Source organism: Hyla sarda, chromosome 7, assembly GCF_029499605.1.
Source record: "Hyla sarda isolate aHylSar1 chromosome 7, aHylSar1.hap1, whole genome shotgun sequence".
Lineage (NCBI taxonomy): Eukaryota > Metazoa > Chordata > Amphibia > Anura > Hylidae > Hyla > Hyla sarda.
In genome coordinates, this window is record NC_079195.1 from 69,533,572 (window position 1) to 69,551,741 (window position 18,170).

Here is an 18,170-nt window from a genome sequence, read left to right on the forward strand (position 1 = left end):
TTGATAAAGCCTGGTCCTGCCAGGCTTTATCATTCACAGCGCAGCAGGATGAGAGGCAAGCCTTCTGGCTACCTCAGCAGTGGATCGCCTCCCAAGATCGCGCTGTGGGGGGAGGGGGGGATCCACCCCACTGGACCACCAGGTACGGGATGAAGGCACCTTTAGATGCCGCTGTCAGCTTTGACAGTGATGATCTAAAGGGTTAAAGGAGTACTCCGGCGTGCACTTTTTTCCTTTTATCCCGTCCGGGCTGCAAAATAAAAGAAAACACACTTTCTCTTTCCTGCCAACGAGCCCCCGGAGCTCCGGTATACTCCGGTACAGGTGTTCGGTCCCCGGGCTGTATTCTTCTTACTTCCTGTTAGCCCGGCACGTCACACAGAGTTTCACCCTATCACTGGCCGAGGCGGGACATCGCTGCGGCCGGTGATAGACTGAAGCTCCATGTGACGTGCCGGGCTAACAGGAAGCAAGAAGAATACAGCCCGGGGACCGAACACCTGTACCGGAGCACCGGGGGAGTGTATGCAGGTAAGGGAAAGTGTGTTTTTTTAAATTTTGCAGCCCGGATGGGATAAAAGGAAAAAATTGTGCGCCGGAGTACTCCTTTAATAGCAGGCCATGGCGATCGCCGCATGTCAGCTATTAACGCTGGCCCCCAGCTACATGAATCGACTGGGGGCTGGCTGGTATGATGCGGGCTCGAGTTGGGAGCCCACGCCATACCCCGTAAATGGCCCATGGACTAGTATACACGTCCATGGTCGTTAAGGGGTTAAAGTGGTACTCTGTTGGAAAAATTTTTTTTCCAATCAACTGGTTCTAGAAAGTTAAACAGATTTGTAAATTACTTCTATTTAAAAAGCGTAATCCTTCCAGTGCTTATCAGCTGCTGTATACTACAGAGGAAGTTATTTTCTTTTCTGAATTTCTTTTTGTCTGACCACAGTGCTCTCTGCTGACACCTCTGTCCATGTCAGGTACTGTCCAGAGCAGGATAGGATTGCTATGGGGATTTGCTCCTGCTCTGGACAGTTCATGACATGGACAGAGGTGTCAGCAGAGAGCACTGTGGTCAGACAGAAAAGAAAAAAAAAAAAAAGAACTTCCTTTGTAGCATACAGCAGCTGATGGGTATTGGAAGGATTAAGATTTTTAAATAGAAGTAATATCTGTTACAAAACCTTTTCCACCAGAGTACCCCTTAAATGGGCACTGTCATGAAATCAAAAAATTGATATGTTGGGGTCGCCCTCCTAGTGGCCGAATGCATTAGGCAGTGACGTCACTACAGAATTTCGACTCATTTAAGCCTGGCAATGAGTAAAAATTCAGTCACTGCTGTGCTCGCTCCCGCCTGTCAATCAAACAGGCAAGAGCGAGCACGCTGATAGCTGGGGCTGCGCACATTGGCCAGCTCCACTGGCCTCCGCTGCCCCGCCCGCCCCTGTTACCCTGTCCGGAGGCAGCGCGCGCACTCATTGCTGCGCTGATAATCCGGATGGGTAAATCTGCTCTCTGCACTAGAGGAATGGGGTGGGGGAAGCGGGGTTCGGGGGAGCGCCGCCGCTGCTCAGCACTAGAGGCTGGGGGGGGGGGAGCGGTAGTGGAGTAGCAATGCTGCGCTAACAAAGTTATTGTTTTCACCACAGGGTGCCTCCAGCTGTTTCACCACTACAAAAAAAAAACAAGTAAAGGCAGGGAGGGGTTAGGAATAGATGGGCAATAGGCAGGGACAGAAAAAAATATGGATGGTTGGAGCTACCCTTTAAGGACCCAGGGCGGCAGTTACCTGAGATCATGCAGGGACCGGCGGCAGAAAGGAGGTGACCGGCAAGTGGAGGCAGCTGTGGCGTCAGAGGCAGTAGTGAAGACCCCTGTAAAGTGATCTTCACTGCTGCTTCTAGGAGTTCAAAACTACAACTCCCAGCATGGTTGTCTGGGCAAGCTGGGAGTTGTAGTTTTGCAACATCTGGAAAGCCACAGTTTGGAGAACATTGTGCAGTGGTGTCCAAACTGTAGCTCTCCAGATGCTGCAGACAGTCCAGGCATGCTGGGAGTTGTAATTCTGTAACATCTGGCCCTTCAGATGTTGCAGAACTACAACTCCCAGCATGCCTGGACAGTCTCAGCATGCTTTGAAGTTTTACAACATCTGGAAGGGCACAGTTTGGAGACTACTATACAGTGGTGCCCAAACTGCAGCGCTCCAGAGGTTGTAAAAATATAATTCAAAGCATACCAAGACTATCCAGCATTAGGCCCTTCAGATGTTGCCATACTCCAACTCCCAGCATGCCTGGGCAGTCTGGGCATGCTTGGAGTTGAAGTTTTGCAACATATGGAGGACTACAGTTGGAACACCACTACACAGTGGTCTTCAAACTGTTCTTCAATAGTTGCATAACTACAACTCCCAACATGCCCTTCGGCTGTCTGGGCATGCTGAGAGTTGTAGTTTTGCAACAACTGGAGGCACACTGGTTGGGAAACATTGTCTGCTTCCTAACTCAGTTTTTCCCAACCTGTGTGCCTCCAAAACTATAACTCCCAGCATGCACTGACAGACCATGCATGCTGGGAGTTGTAGTTTTGCAACAGCTGGAGGCACACAGGTTGGGAAACAGTTAAAGGGGTTATCAAGGAAAAAACTTTTCATTATATCTCAACTGGCTCCAGAAAGTTAAACAGATTTGTAAATTACTTCAATTAAAAAATCTTAATCCTTTCAGTACTTATGAGCTGATGAAGTTGAGTTGTTCTTTTCTGTCTAAGTGCTCTCTGATGACACGTGTCTCGGGAACCACCCAGTTTAGAAGCAAATCCCCATAGCAAACCTCTTCTACTCTGTGCAGTTCCCGAGACAAGCAGAGATGTCAGCAGAAAGCACTGTTGCCAGACAGAAAACAACAATTTACTAATCTGTTTATCTTTCTGGAGCCAGTTGATATAAAAAAAAAAAGTTTGTTTCCTGGAATATCCCTTTAAGTAACAAACTCTCAGTGTCTTGCAACCAGTGTTTCTCCAGCTGTTGCATAACTACAACAACAGCATGCATGTACAGCCAAAGGGCATGCTGGGAGTTGTAGGTTCCCCCCCCCCCCCCCCCCCCGCCCATGTGAATGTACCATAAAAACACTACACTACACTACACAAAATAAATAGTAAAACACTACATATACACATACCCCTTCACTGTTACCTCCCCCCCCCCCAATAAAAATGAAAAACTTCTGGTACGGCACTGTTTCCAAAATGGAGCCTCCAGCTGTTGCAAAACAACAAATCCCAGTATTGCCGGACAGCCATTGGACACAGCTGGAGGCATCCTGTTTGGGAAACACTGCCGTAGGGTAATTTATCAGAGGCAAGTGTAATTCATGCATCCGGGTCCGTCCCATGCAAATCCCTAATTTAGGCCTCAAATGTGCATGGCACTCTCTCACTTTGGAGTTCTGTCGTATTTCAAGGCTACAGTTTAGGGTCACATATGGGGTATTTCCGTACTCGGGAGAAATTTTTTACACTAATATGCTATTGTTGCCCTATACTTTTAATATTCACAAGAGGTTAAAGGAAAAAAATGCCCCCCAAAATTTGTAACATAATTTCTTCTGAGTACGGAAATACCCCATATGTGGGCGTAAATTGCTCTGCGGGCCCACAACAAGGCTCAGGAGTAAGAGCACCATGTACATTTGAGGTGATTTGCACAGGGGTGGCTGATTTTACAGCGGTTATGACATAAATGCAAGAAAGAAAACCACCCCATTTTGGAAACTACACCCCTCACGGAATGTAACAAGGGGAATAGGGAGCCTTAACACCCCATTAAAATGCTGGTGTTATCCCAAATTTTTCATTTTCACAAGTGGTAATAGGAAAAAAAACTCCATTTCTTCTGAGTATATGAATACCCCATATGTGGATGTAAAGTGCTCTGCTGGCGCACTACAATGCTCAGAGGAGAAGGAGCGCCTTTGGGCTTTTGGAGAGAGAATGTGTCTGGAATTGAAGGCCATGTGCGTGTACATAGCCCCATGGTGGTAGAACAGTGGACCCCCCACATGTGACCCCATTTTGGAAACTGCACCCCTCAAAGAATGTAATAAGGGGTACAGTGAGCATTAACACCCCACAGGTGTCTGACAGATTTTTTGGAACAGTGGTCCGTGAAAATGAAAAATTAAATTTTTCATTTGCAAAGCCCACTGTTCCAAAGATCTGTCAAACACCAGTGGGGTGTAAATGCTCACTGCACCCCTTATTACATTCTGTGAAGGGTGCAGTTTCTGAAATAGGACCACATGTGGGGGAGGTCCATTGTTCAGGTAGCATGGGGGCTTTGTAAATGCATATGGCCCCCGACTTCCATTCCAAACAAATTCTCTCTCCAAAAGCTCAATGGCGCTCCTTCTCTTCTTAGCGTTGTAGTTTGAGCGCAAGGACACTTTACATACACATATGGGGTATTTCCATGCTCAGAAGAAATAGGTTTAAAAAATTTGGGAGGCTTTTTCTCCTATTACCCCTTGTGAAAATGAAAAATTTGGGGTAACACCATCATTTTGGTGAAAAAAATCAAATTTTTCATTTTCACGTCCAAATTTTGCGGAAATTTGTAAAACACCTCTGAGGAGTAAAGGCTCACTGTACCTCATGTTACGTTCCTTGAGGGGTGTTGTTTCCCAAATAGTGTGCCATGTGGGGCTTTTTTATGCTGTTCTGGCACCATAGGGACTTCTTAAGTGTGACATGCTCCCCAAAAACCATTTCAGCAAAATGGGCTTTCAAAAAGCCAAATGTGACTCCTTCTCTTCTGAGCATAGTAGTGCACCCGCAGAGCACTTTCCCTCCACACATGGGGTATTTCTATACTCAGAAGAAATGGGGTTACAACTTTTGGGGGGCATTTTCTCCTATTACATCTTGTAAAAATGGTAAATTTGGGGAAAAAAATTATTTTAGTGAAAAAAAAAATGTTTTCATTTACACATCTGACTTTACTGAAAAGTCGTCAAACACCTGTGGGGTGTTAAGGCTCTCTGTTCCCCTTGTTATATGCCACGAGGGGCGTAGTTTCCAAAATAGTATGCCATATGTTTGCACCATGTCACGATGCCGGCTGGCAGGAGGTGGATCCTCTGTGCCAGAGAGGGATTGGCGTGGACCGTGCTAGTGGACCGGTTCTAAGTCACTACTGGTGTTCACCAGAGCCCGCCGCAAAGCGGGATGGTCTTGCTGCGGCGGTAGTGACCAGGTCGTATCCACTAGCAACGGCTCAACCTCTCTGACTGCTGAAGACAGGCGCGGTACAAGGGAGTAGACAGAAGCAAGGTCGGACGTAGCAGAAGGTCGGGGCAGGCAGCAAGGATCGTAGTCAGGGGCAACGGCAGGAGGTCTGGAACACAGGCTAGGAACACACAAGGAAACGCTTTCACTGGCACAATGGCAACAAGATCCGGCGAGGGAGTGCAGGGGAAGTGAGGTATACATAGGGAGTGCACAGGTGAACACACTAATTAGAACCACTGCGCCAATCAGCGGCGCAGTGGCCCTTTAAATCGCAGAGACCCGGCGCGCGCGCGCCCTAGGGAGCGGGGCCGCGCGCGCCGGGACAGGACCGACGGAGAGCGAGTCAGGTACGGGAGCCGGGGTGCGCATCGCGAGCGGGCGCCACCCGCATCGCGAATCGCATCCCGGCTGGAGGCAGTATCGCAGCGCACCGGGTCAGTGGATCTGACCGGAGCGCTGCAGTAGCGAGAGTGTAGCGAGCGCTCCGGGGAGGAGCGGGGACCCGGAGCGCTCGGCGTAACACACCACTTGGTTGTTTGTTTGCAGTTTTTTTGCTGTTATGGCATCGTAGGGGCTTCCTAAATGCAACATGCCCCCCCCCAAAACCATTTCAGCAAAATTCACTCTCCAAAATCCCATTGTCGCTCCTTCGCTTCTGAGCCCTCTAGTGCACCCACAAAGCACTTTACATACACATATGAGGTATTACTCAAGAGTAATTGGGTTACACATTTTGGGGGATTTTTTCTCCTTTTACCCCTTGTAAAAATTCAAAAACTGGGTCTACATGAACATGTTAGTGTTAAAAATTAAGATTTTTAATTTTCTCCTTCACTTTGCTGCTATTCCTGTGAAACACCTAAAAGGTTAACACACTTTCTGAATGTCATTTTGTATACTTTGAATTTTTATAATGGGGTCATTTATGGTTTATTTTTAATATGAAGGCCCTTCAAATCTACTTCAAAACTGAACTGGTACCTGAAAAATTCAGATTTTGAAATTTTTTTGAAAAATTGGAAAATTGCTGCTGGACTTTGAAGCCCTCTGATGTCTCCCAAAAGTAAAAACATGTCAACTTTGTGATGCAAACATAAAGTAGACATATTGTATATGTAAATCAATATAAAATGTATTTGGGATGTCCATTTTCCTTATAAGCAGAGAGTTTCAAAGTAAAAAAAATTCAAAATTTTCAAATTTTTCATCAAATTTTTGAATTTTTCACCAAGAAATGATGCAAGTAACGACAAAAATTTCCCACTGACATAAAGTAGAATATGTCATGAAAAACACAATCTCGGAATCAGAATGAAAAGTAAAAGCATCCCAGAGTTATTAATGCTTAAAGTGAAAGGTCAGATTTGCAAAAAAATGCTCGGGTCCTTAACCTCATGAGTCCGCTCCCGATCTATAACGCGGGGCCACGGCATGGCCCCGCATCATAGCGGGTCGGGCCTGGCCTCTAACATTGACAGGGACCCGTGGCTAATAGCGCAATGCCGCGCGCTATTAACCCTTTAGACGCGGCGTTCAAAGTTGAATGCCGCGTCTAAAGTGAAAGTGAAACCATGCCGGTAAGCTCAGGGAGCTGTTCGGGATAGCCGCGGCGAAATCGTGACATCTCGAACAGCTTACAAGACAGCCGGAAGATCCCTACCTGCCTCCATGCTGTCCGATCGCCGAATGACTGCTCAGTGCCTGAGATCCAGGCATGAGCAGTTAAGTGGCAGAATCATCGATCAGTTGTTTCTTATGAGAAACCACTGATCAATGTAAAAGATCAGTGTGTGCAGTGTTATAGGTCCCTATGGGAGCCCCTTCCCTAATAAAAGTTTGAATCACCTCCCTTTTCACATAAAAAAAATAAAATGTGTAAATAAAAATAAACATATGTGGTATTGCCGCATGCAGAAATGTCCGAATTATAAAAATATATTAATTAAACCGCACGGTCAATGGCGTACGCGCAAAAACATTCCAAAGTCCAAAATAGTGCATTTTTGGTCACTTTTTATATAATGAAAAAATGAATAAAAAGTGATCAATAAGTCCGATCAATACAAAATGGTACAGCTAAAAACTTCAGATCACAGCGCAAAAAATGAGCCCTCATACCGCCCCATATGCGGAAAAATAAAAAAGTTATAGGGGTCAGAATACGGCAATTTTAAACGTATACATTTTCCTGCATATAGTTATGATTTTTTCCAGAAGTACGATAAAATCAAACCTATATAATTAGGGTATCATTTTAATTGTATGGACCTACAGAATAAAGATAAGGTGTCATTTTTACATAATGGCGTTTTTTATTTTTTCAATTTTTTTCTCATAATGATTTTTTTTCCCGTTCCGCCATAGATTTTTGGGTAAAATGACTGACGTCATTACAAAGTAGAATTGTTGGTGCAAAAAATAAGCCATAATATGGATTTTTAGGTGCAAAATTGAAAGAGTTATGATTTTTTAAAGGTAAGGAAGAAAATGCAAAAACGGAAAAAGCCTGCGTCCTTAAGCTCCTTATGGGGTTAAAGGGGGTACTCCACTGGCCAGCAATTGGAAAATTTAGTTCCCTACCCTGTGCGCGCACTGCGGGGGTCGACTACGCCCCCTTATGAAGTCACGTCCGGCCCCCTCAATGCAAGTCTATGGAAGGGGGCGTGATTCAGGCTGCTGTTGCATATGACCATTTATATGGAAACTGTCTCTACAGTTTTCACACCAAAGCCAGAATTGGATAAGCAGGGACTTCCAGCGCAGATATGTGCAAAACAGAATCAACTTTATTATTTAAAAGCCAGCATCAGACAAGGAATTGGATCCAGCAGGAAGGAGAAATCCTTTCTTTATATTTCCTATTCCTTTTTGATCCACTCTTAGTTTTGGCTCAAAAACTGCTGTGGTAGCTTAAAGGGGTACTCCACTGCCCCAGCGTCTGGAACATTTACTTCCGAATGCTGGGTGCGGGCTGCGGGGGTCGTGTCATCACGCCCGTGACTGTGACATCACGACCCCGCAGCCTGCATCAAGCGATCGGAACTAAATGTTTCATACACTGGGGCAGTGGAGTACCTCTTTAAAAAAGCAAACAAAACAAAAACTGCCTAATGTAAGTACAGCCTAAAAGTTTCTTATGCCCATTAAGAAAGGTCCATTGTTTACTGGCCAGAGAGTGTGGCTATTCTAAAATACTTTATGTATCTCCTTCCTAACTGCGGTGTATAAACCTGTATTGTTCACTAAATCCATTGCATATGCTTAGAGTCTGTTCTTATATGTCTTACCCTTGTGGTCTTAATAAACTATAATGAATATGACTATTCTATGTATTTGTGTGTTTGGGTCGGGTCTTTAAAAGATGAGCACCCACACCCACTCATAGGATTACATGTTCCAGCACTGTGCCTCTTCAATTTTCATTTTTTTTTTCATATTGCTGTAGCAGTTCCTACGCTTCTCAACAGTGCATACGATTGTCTTCATCAGAGCTAATCCACCGTGTATTTTTGGTCCTATCTTTGTAATAATCTTGAAAGACTTCATTCAGTAAAACTATATTTTATTGTGTAAAAAGAAGTTACATATGCCACTAGAGCAATAGTGTAATGCCAACAGTTGGCATCTGCCGGTGTACTGTGTGTTCTGGCACTCACTGTTGCTAAGCCGCATTCTCTGCTCCAGGTCTCCACTAGAGGCCCTGGACTAACTCCTGCTGCTTCTACCATTAGGACTGGCTGTAATGGGTCAGTGCGCAATTCTCTAAAGTTTTCCTCCCCAATCCCTGCCAGAGAGCGCATATATAAGGTTGCGCCAGCCATCTCCTAAATTCTGTCCTCTGATCTGTGTTCCTGACCTGTGCCTGTTTTCCTGACTCTGCCTCTGTCTAATTTCTCAGTACTTTGCTGATTCTCCCGTAAAAAATCCAGACTGTCGACCACACTAGTGCTTTCATCAAGCCTGCACCACATGACTGCATCTGAGCTTCTCAGTTCTGCTAGACTGCAGACACAACACAAGGCTGCTATAACACCATTTCAGCTTTACTGCTCTGTACTTTGCTATGCTGCTTTATTACCAACTACAGCATCAGCCCGCACCTTCCTGCCTATATGCCCAGTGCCTGATACCAGGGCGTTCTGGCCTGCCTGGCCAGGTGTCACCTAATTTGTACCACTCTTGTAGTAATGACCTAGTATCTCCCCTGCAGCCTCCGTGCCATTCAAACAGCATTCCAAGAATAAAGGCAGACTCAGCAAGCCTGGATAAGTGATTGCATAGCATTGTGAAGTGTTTGCAGTTTACAGTTTTCAGGTAATAATCCTTTGTTAAAATAGTGGAAAAAAAAATTATACACCACCCCCCCTAATAAAAGTTTAACCCCTTAAGGACCCGGGCTTTTTCCATCTTTTCATTTTCAATTTTTCCTCCTTAACTTTAAAAAATCATAACTCTTTAAAATTTTCACCTAAAATTCTATATGATGGCTTATTTTTTGCATCACTAATTCTACTTTGTAATGACATTAGTAATTGTACCCAAAAATCTACGGTGAAATGGGAAAAAAATCAATGTGCAACAAAATTGAAAAAACACTATTTTGTAAGTTTTGGGGGGCTTCCGTTTTTACGTAGTAAATTTTTCAGCAAAAATGATACCATATCTTTATTCTGTAGGTCCATACGATTACAATGATACCCTACTTGTTTAGGTTTGATTTTGTATCACTTCAGAAAAAAATCATGAATACATGCAGGAAAATTTATACGTTTAAAATGGTCATCCTCTGACCCTTATAACTTTTTTATTTTTCTGTGTTCAGGGCGCTATGAGGGCTCATTGTTTGCGCCGTGATCTGAAGTTTTTAGTGGTACCATTTTTGTTCTGATCAGACTCTTTGATCACTTTTTATTCACTTTTTTGTGGTAAAAAGTGATCAAAAACGCGCTATTTTGGACTTTGGAATTTTTTTTCGCGTACGCCATTGAACGTGCGGTTTAAAAAGTGGTATATTTTTTATAAATCGGACATTTCAGCACGTGGCGATATCACATATGTTTATTTTTATTTACACTGTGTTTTTTTTATTCTTGGAAATGCCGGTTGATTCAAACTTTTATTAGGGGAAGGGATAATTGAAAGGGTTAATGATTTTTTTACACTTTTTTAATGCAATATTATAGCTCCTATAGGGGGCTATAACATTGCATTAACTGATCTTTAACACTGATTGGTTCATCTCCATAGGAATGGATCAATCAGTGTTTTCGGCGATTGAATGCTCAAGCCTGGATCTCAGGCTTGAAGCATTCAATCGGCGATCGAACTGCAGGAAGGAAGGTAAGAGACCTTCCTCCTGTGCTACAGCTGTTCAGGATGCTGCGATTATACTGCGGCGATCCCGAACAGTTTCCTGAGCTAACCGGCACTTTTTACTTTCACTTTTAGCCGCGTGGCTCAGCTTTGAGGCGCTATTAGAGGCGGGTCCCGGCTTCACTATGACGCTTGGCCCGCCGCGATATGATGCGGGGTCACCGTGTGACCCCGCGTTATATCGCAGGACCGGGACCCAGGACGTACTCATACGTCCTGGGTCCTTAAGAGGTTAAATTGCCACTTATTTCCCATTTTTAAAATAAAATCATGTAAGCAAAAATAAACATATGTGGTATTGACACATGTGGAAAGGTTCAATCTATTAAAATATAATGTTCATGGACCTACAAAATAAAGATAGCATTTTAACTTTAAAGTGCACTGTGTACTGTGAAGGGGAAGCTTAGTCTCCTATTGTATAGTTATGTATGGCAGGGAGCGCATTCAGTTCAGGTATTTAGATTTAGGTGAATTTAATTAATGTAATTTTGCCAAAATGTAATGCCTATTTTAATGAATGTAAAATCCTTGCTGTGCAGAGTTCTGCATGTTCATCATTTGGAAATAAAGCATCAGAGGTACTTTTTAAATGAACACTCTTGCACTGAACATTCTGTTTTGCCTAAGAAGGGACTAATGCATCATACTCAATTCCCATGACTTTGATTCCTTTAAAATGCCGTGCACTAGTCATTAGTGTTGCTTGCGAATATTCGTAATGCGAATTTTATTTGCAAATATTCTTGTTTTTTTTTTGTTTTTTTTCACAGTACACATCACAGTGATCATCCCTCTCTGCTTCCAGCTTGTGTGGTGTAAAGAAGGCTCTAATACTACTGTGTGAGACTGGCGCGCGAATTTTCGCATGTGCGAAAAGTTACATATGCAAATTTTCGCCTATACAAATTTTTGTATGTGCTAATTTTAGCATATGGTAATTTTCGCATACGTGAATTTTCGCATATGCGAAAATAAAACGAGAATATTACGAATATGCGAATATTCGCGAATATATGACGAATATTCGTCCATATATTCGCGAATTCGAATATGGCCTATGCCGCTCAACACTACTAGTCATAACACCAGATTTGCCCAGAGTCCCCTTAAGAATATTGTAGTAGCAATAGCCAAGACATATTTAAAAGGCAAAAAATATGCTACATCAGCATAACTGGTAAAATAGACTCTCAAGGGAAAATAAATACACGGTATGTACAACAGTTGCTACATATTAAGATTTCTTTTCTTTGTTAGTGACTGTAAACTAAGAATAACTTTATGGTATAATTTTCTTTGAACACAGGCATCCTACCATTTTATGCTGTATTCCAGAGAATGGGATTGCTATATGAATAATTTTAATAAGTTTTAGAAAGCAATGTTATATAATACTAACATAGCTAGTGAAACCTAATTATCTCATTTTTTATTCCCCCTGAATATAGCAGAAATACCTATTAATATCACAACAGGAAGGTGAATAGGTTTTTTTGTATTATTAAATTTAAGATTTCATTTGCATCAGTATTAAAACAAATCAGCTTCTGTGTACTTGTCTGGGCAACAGGCCCCCTTATTTACAGGATAACTGGGTGGGTTACTGAAATCCACATTTATGTTGTTGTTGTGTTATATATATATATATATATATATATATATATATATATGTATATATTTACAGGATATACTCACCATAACATTAAAGGGTTTTCTGGATTAAAATAAAATTTGGAAGGTCCATCGTTGCCCCTGCTCTGGAGTCCCTGGCGGAGGTGCCCTTATGACACCACTGTACATTGGGTAAGGGACGCTGTTGCCAATCACTGGCTTTAATGGTCACATGCCAGAGGAAATTCCTTTGGCTAAATTTTGTTTAAAGCAAAGGGCCCTATATAGATTAGACTTATTCTGCAAAACAAGACAAGGACTCCACAAGACCTCTGAAGGTGTCGTGGTACCTGGCAACAAGACATTAACACCAGGTATTCACTGCAGAAGTCCTGTAAATTGTGAGGCGTGGACCCCATGGATCGGACTTACTTTTCAAGCACATCCCACAATACCTGGTTAGGTTACGATTTAGAGATGTTTAAGGCCAATAGTGCAGTGTGGCTCTGCTGAAAGTGGCCATTGCAAGTCGAGAATACTGCTTTCATGAAAGGGTGGGGTGTGGGTATGTACAATGTTTAGGTAGGTGGTAAGTATCACAGTAACATCCACATAAATGCCTGACCCATCAAATCACCTTCTTCCATATTTCCATGGCCCGGTTGTGATGCTCAGTTGCCCATTGTAGGTGCATGTCATGGTGTCATGGACAGGAATCAACATGGGCACTCTGACTCGTCTGTCTCTACTATACACAACAATTTGTGATGCACTGTGTGTTCAGATATATTTATATCATAACTAGCAATAAAGGGGTACATTGGTGGTAGGGTGTTTTTTAAAAATTTTTTTTTTTTTTTTTTTTTTTATAAAGGATGCCCAGCCTGTATTAAAAAAAACAAAAAAAAACTCAAACCTTTACTTACCTCCCGTTCTCCCCTGTTGCCTCTGGTATTGCTGCTCCAGTCCCTGCTGAGATCCTCTTCCTAAACCACAGCCTTCTTCCCGGTGTCAGTGTTCAATATGTCACATTGCTACCGTAACCACTGGCCAAGGCGGGACACCACTCCGGCCAGTGATTTGCTGTGCTGCACTGTGATACATCCACCACTGGTGCCAGGGAGAGGATTGCACCAGAAACTGGAAGCAAGGGAGGTAAGGAAACACCCTACAGCCGGAGTACCTCTTTAACCTTCTTAGCTATCTGTGCTATGGTAGCTCTTCTTGGGCCAAACTTGCTAGCCTTTGCTGACCATGCACATTATTCAGTCCATGCTGCATATGTCCATAAGAATGTCTGTCTCTGGTTCATAAGCTTTTCTTTTTTAAGAACTTTTGGTGGGTACTAACTGCTACATACCAGGAACCCCCACAAGACCTGCCATGTGGAGCGGCTTTAAAGGGGTACTCCCGTGATTTAAAAAAAAGTTTTCTACGGGAGTTCCCTTTAACCCTGTTGTCTAGCCATTACAATTTAGCCCTAATCAAAGTCACTTAGATCCTTATTCTTGCCCACACACACATTATTTATGTAAATATACACTTACGTAGTATACTGCAGTGGAATTTCAAGTGTCCCTGTCATTTAAAAAAAAAAACTTTTCACATGCTACAGAGAAATGTAAAAGGTTTTTCTTTGTCAACGTCTCTGTTCTGAGACCTCCACCAGTCAGGAGTACAAGAAGGGAGAAGCGTGTGCTTAACAAGTTGTAATTGTTACTGACAGACTCCCATAGCAAAAAGTGCCGAGTATACTTTTTACTAGATGCCTCTTTATGCCAGCCTTAAAGGGGTACCCTAGACATCTTATCCCCTATCCAAAGGACGCCCGCAATCTCGGCTGCGCCCGACATCCTGTGCATGGAGCGAACTATGCTCCGTGCTGGATGACTGGCGATGCGGTGTGGTTGCTTGTGACGTCATGGTCGCGCCCATTCGTGATGTCACGGCTACGCCCCCTCAATGCAAGTCTATGGGAGGGGGCATGGTGGCCTTCACGCCCTCTCCCATAGACTTGCATTGAGGGGGCATGATGTCACAAGTGAGGCACGGCCGTGACATGATGAGCCTCCGGTCTGCACCCGACGCTCTGATTGAACGCTGGATGCAGCAGGGAGATTGCAGAGGTCACCTGCAGCGGGATTCAAGCGATCAGACATCTTATATCCTATCCTAGGGGCAGAGTACCCCTTTAAGTACACCTATCTTCCAATACTGGTGAACATCCAGTCACTCACTGATCCAAAGGGCGACTGCTTAGCAGAAAGGTAAGGCTACACATAGTGATTGCTGCTTACTAAACAAAGCAACAAAAAGCTAAACAAAAGATAAATCTAAGAAAAAACATGCCAACATTTATGTTTTAATCTTTATCCACTGCAGTAAAAAGTCAGTTTTCCCTGCAAACTCATTTGGAGCTGTTGGCTGTATGGGCATGCTGGGAGTTGTAGTTTTGCAACATTTAGAGGGCCACAGTTTGGAGACCACTGTTCTATATAATAGACATTAATGGTTATGATTTTTTTATTTTTTTTATCTGGGATCTTCACCTTCTACAGCTAAGATAAAGCAAGACCGAACCATGCACCTTTTGCTTAGCCTCGCCACCTTCTGACTCTCCAGGCAGAAAGAACCAGATCAGAAGCTGAAATATCTCAGCAAAAAAAGCATTCCTTGTATTACAGATCTTCTGATATTGTATATGAAATAAAAAAATTTAATAAATTACATAAAAAGTGTGAACTTGGCCTGAAAAGATGGAATTCTCTAAGCTAATTCTTCCTTTTTACATTTATATTAACAAGTGACCAGCAGATGGAGCCAGAAGACAAGTTTACTATTCTTCACCACTGCCGGTTCTGTTGACACTTGATGTATGCCAGGCCAAAACAGCTTGAAATGATTCTTAGCATTTCTTGCTCAGAGGGTTATTTGCTGACATGGTGCTAATACGAATGGCAGGCTTGGTACGGTGGCTGCTATGTTTTATATTATTCATACAGTATTTGTGTTTTAGCCTTGGACGTATTTAAAGATTCTGGCTGAATAGGCTTAGGTATCACTGACAGCATGGACATGGGTTAACTAAAGGCAGCTAGGGGGTTAACTGCCCAGCCAATGATGAAAGACGGGTCTCTTCCCCCTTCTGCATTGGTTGTCACTACTGGCTGGTGGGTAAGCTTTATGCTAATTTCTTCTGGAGACAGTTTTCTTTCTTTTAGGCAACCCCTAAGCACTTGAGGCAAGAAGCTGCCCTTCCGACCCCATTTTTTTTCTTATGGTGCAGTATATACTTTTGCATTTCCTTTGTACTTTTTATTTTTACATATGCTTTAGATATATGAAGAGCTCCCTGTGCACATTTTGTTGTAATTTCATTGGAAGCATTTGTTTTATACTATCATTTTTGTTTCGGCATCTGATATGTTTTTCTCATTCTAGGGCAGGACAAGCTTCCTTTCAATTCACAGCTGGTGGTGTAGAGTAAAATGAGGCAAGATCAGGAGTTGATAATGAACTTGGCTGTTGGGAATGCTGGCAGCACTTGTCCACTATTTTGGACTACCTAAGAGTTCAACCTGTTAAGTTGGCTGGTTATGGAAGTTTTATTATGAGGGTCAATAAAGGCTGTGACTGACCCCTAGTCCAGTAAAGGGATTACGGCGGTCCATATCGTTTGTTCAGTCGGCAAGGAAGGGCTATCTTTTATGCTGTGTTATGTTCTATACTGTGTCCTTATTCAGAGAGGAGTGCTAGCTGGTTGCTATATTTAACATGTTCTGCAGTTTGTACAACCCTTGTTCATATTCCTGGTCTTTCTACCTAAACCTTATGGAAGAGGGAAAACAACAATGACACTCTTGTCCTCATATCCTGTCCTCATATACCCTCCTCATATCCTGTCTTCATATCCCGACCTCATATCCCATCCTTATATCCTGACCTCATATTCCAACCTCATATCCCAACATCATAACCCGTCCTCATATCCCATCCTCACGTCCCAACCTCATAACTCGTCCTCCTATCCTGAACTCATATCAGGGCCTCATATCCCATCATCATTTCCCATCATCATATCCCAACTCATATGCTGTCCTCAGATCCTGCCCTCATATCCTATCCTTATATCCTGACCTCATATTCCATTCTCATATCCCATAAGCCGTCTTCATATCCTGACATCATATCCTGTCCTCATATCCCAACCTCAATGGTATTCTTGGCCTATGTATAGTGACTGTGACTAAAATATATACAGTGCAATTGGACATTATGTTATGATGTGTACTTTTGCCTAAATTATTTTGCACTGCTAGTTTATTGAAAAGAAAAAACAAAAAAATTGCATTTACATAAGTTGAATCAGCGATTACATCCCGCAGTCTTCTAGGATTTGATGCCACAAGGTTTACACACCTGGATTTGGTGATTTTGTGGCATTCTTCTCTGCAGATCTTTTCATGCTCTGCCAGGTTGGATCGGGACCATTGATGTACGGCCACTTTCAGGTCTCTCCAGAGATGTTTGACTTGCTTCACTGTAGGGATGGTATTAGGCGGGTAATAAGCAGGGACTGTTTTTTTCTTTTTTACCAGATATCCCCTTTTAGTGCAGAATGATCAGGAAAACTTGTGTTCTTTTATTTTACCACAAAGACTTAACAAGAAAAAATGTAAAGGGTCTGAAAACTTTTTGAATGCATTGTAATATGATACCATGTGTTTCGCATTATATTTTAGCATTTAGAGTCCCAGTTTTAAACCACACTAAAAGTGCCTTTGTCCTGAGGAAGGGGAATCAAGGTGAGCATATATGGCGGAAGCTTCAGGGGTGGGGTCACACAAACAGCAGCATTGGTGTCAGCACAGAAGAAATCACAGGGACTGTGTTGGAACGGGAAAGCAACTCATAAGAAGATTGCAAGTAATATGTAAAACATATTGTACAGAAATGTCAGGAGAGCTGAGGGGAGGAGTGGACACAAAATCGTCCAGGGCGCAGGGAATTCTATTACACTGGCATCTTCCTAGTTGAGTCTCCTACCTTGTGCTGAGCTTCTTCTGGGTCAGCACAGGGGAGGAGGTGTTAATAGGAAGATACCGACCAGATGACATAGTGCACTAAGCGTTCAGGAACGCCCCTTGTGTAACAAGCAGATGATTTGCATGTACCGAAGAACCAGGACTGTGGCGGAACAGAGCTGGATCCCATCTCTCTTTTATTATAGGTCATGACCTCCAGATATATAGATGCTTTTGTTTGAATGACATCTTCAACTTTGAGGATAGGGGATAACATTTCTGATTGCGATGGATCTGGCCGCCGCTGTACAATATCAGTTATACAGTTCTTTGGTGCACAGAACAATGGGTTTCCAGAGGGGAAGATTCCTCTCTTAGTCAGGTCTGTTATATTGCTGTATGGTGTGTGTATTTATACAGTGGAGGGGCTTCAAATTTTCAAAGATGATGGGTACCTGAGGTCACGGGGGCTGGTCTATGATGTCAGGGAGGGATTTGCTGGAGGCTAGAGGCTGTTTTGGGTTGATGGCAAGTTGCACTGAGCTTTACTTTAAGCTAAGCAGCTCTGGGTATGGCAGAGAGCTGGATGGGAGACAGGAGGTGCGCAATGATTGAAACAAGCTGTGAGTGTAATCTTTAACTCTAGTTGCTTGAAATGGCCAACAGTGTACTGGAGATTGGCCTCTGAGTTAAGGATACTTTTGTGAATGGGTTTTGTATGTGGATGTGGTGGGGGTGTTTAAGGTTGGTTGGTTGGTTGGTTGGTTGGTTGGTTGGTTGGTTGCTGGGGGTGGTAGGTAGGGGAGCTGGTGCCTCTACATGTTAATGGAAAGGTGAAACGGTGCATAGAGGTCATATTGCATT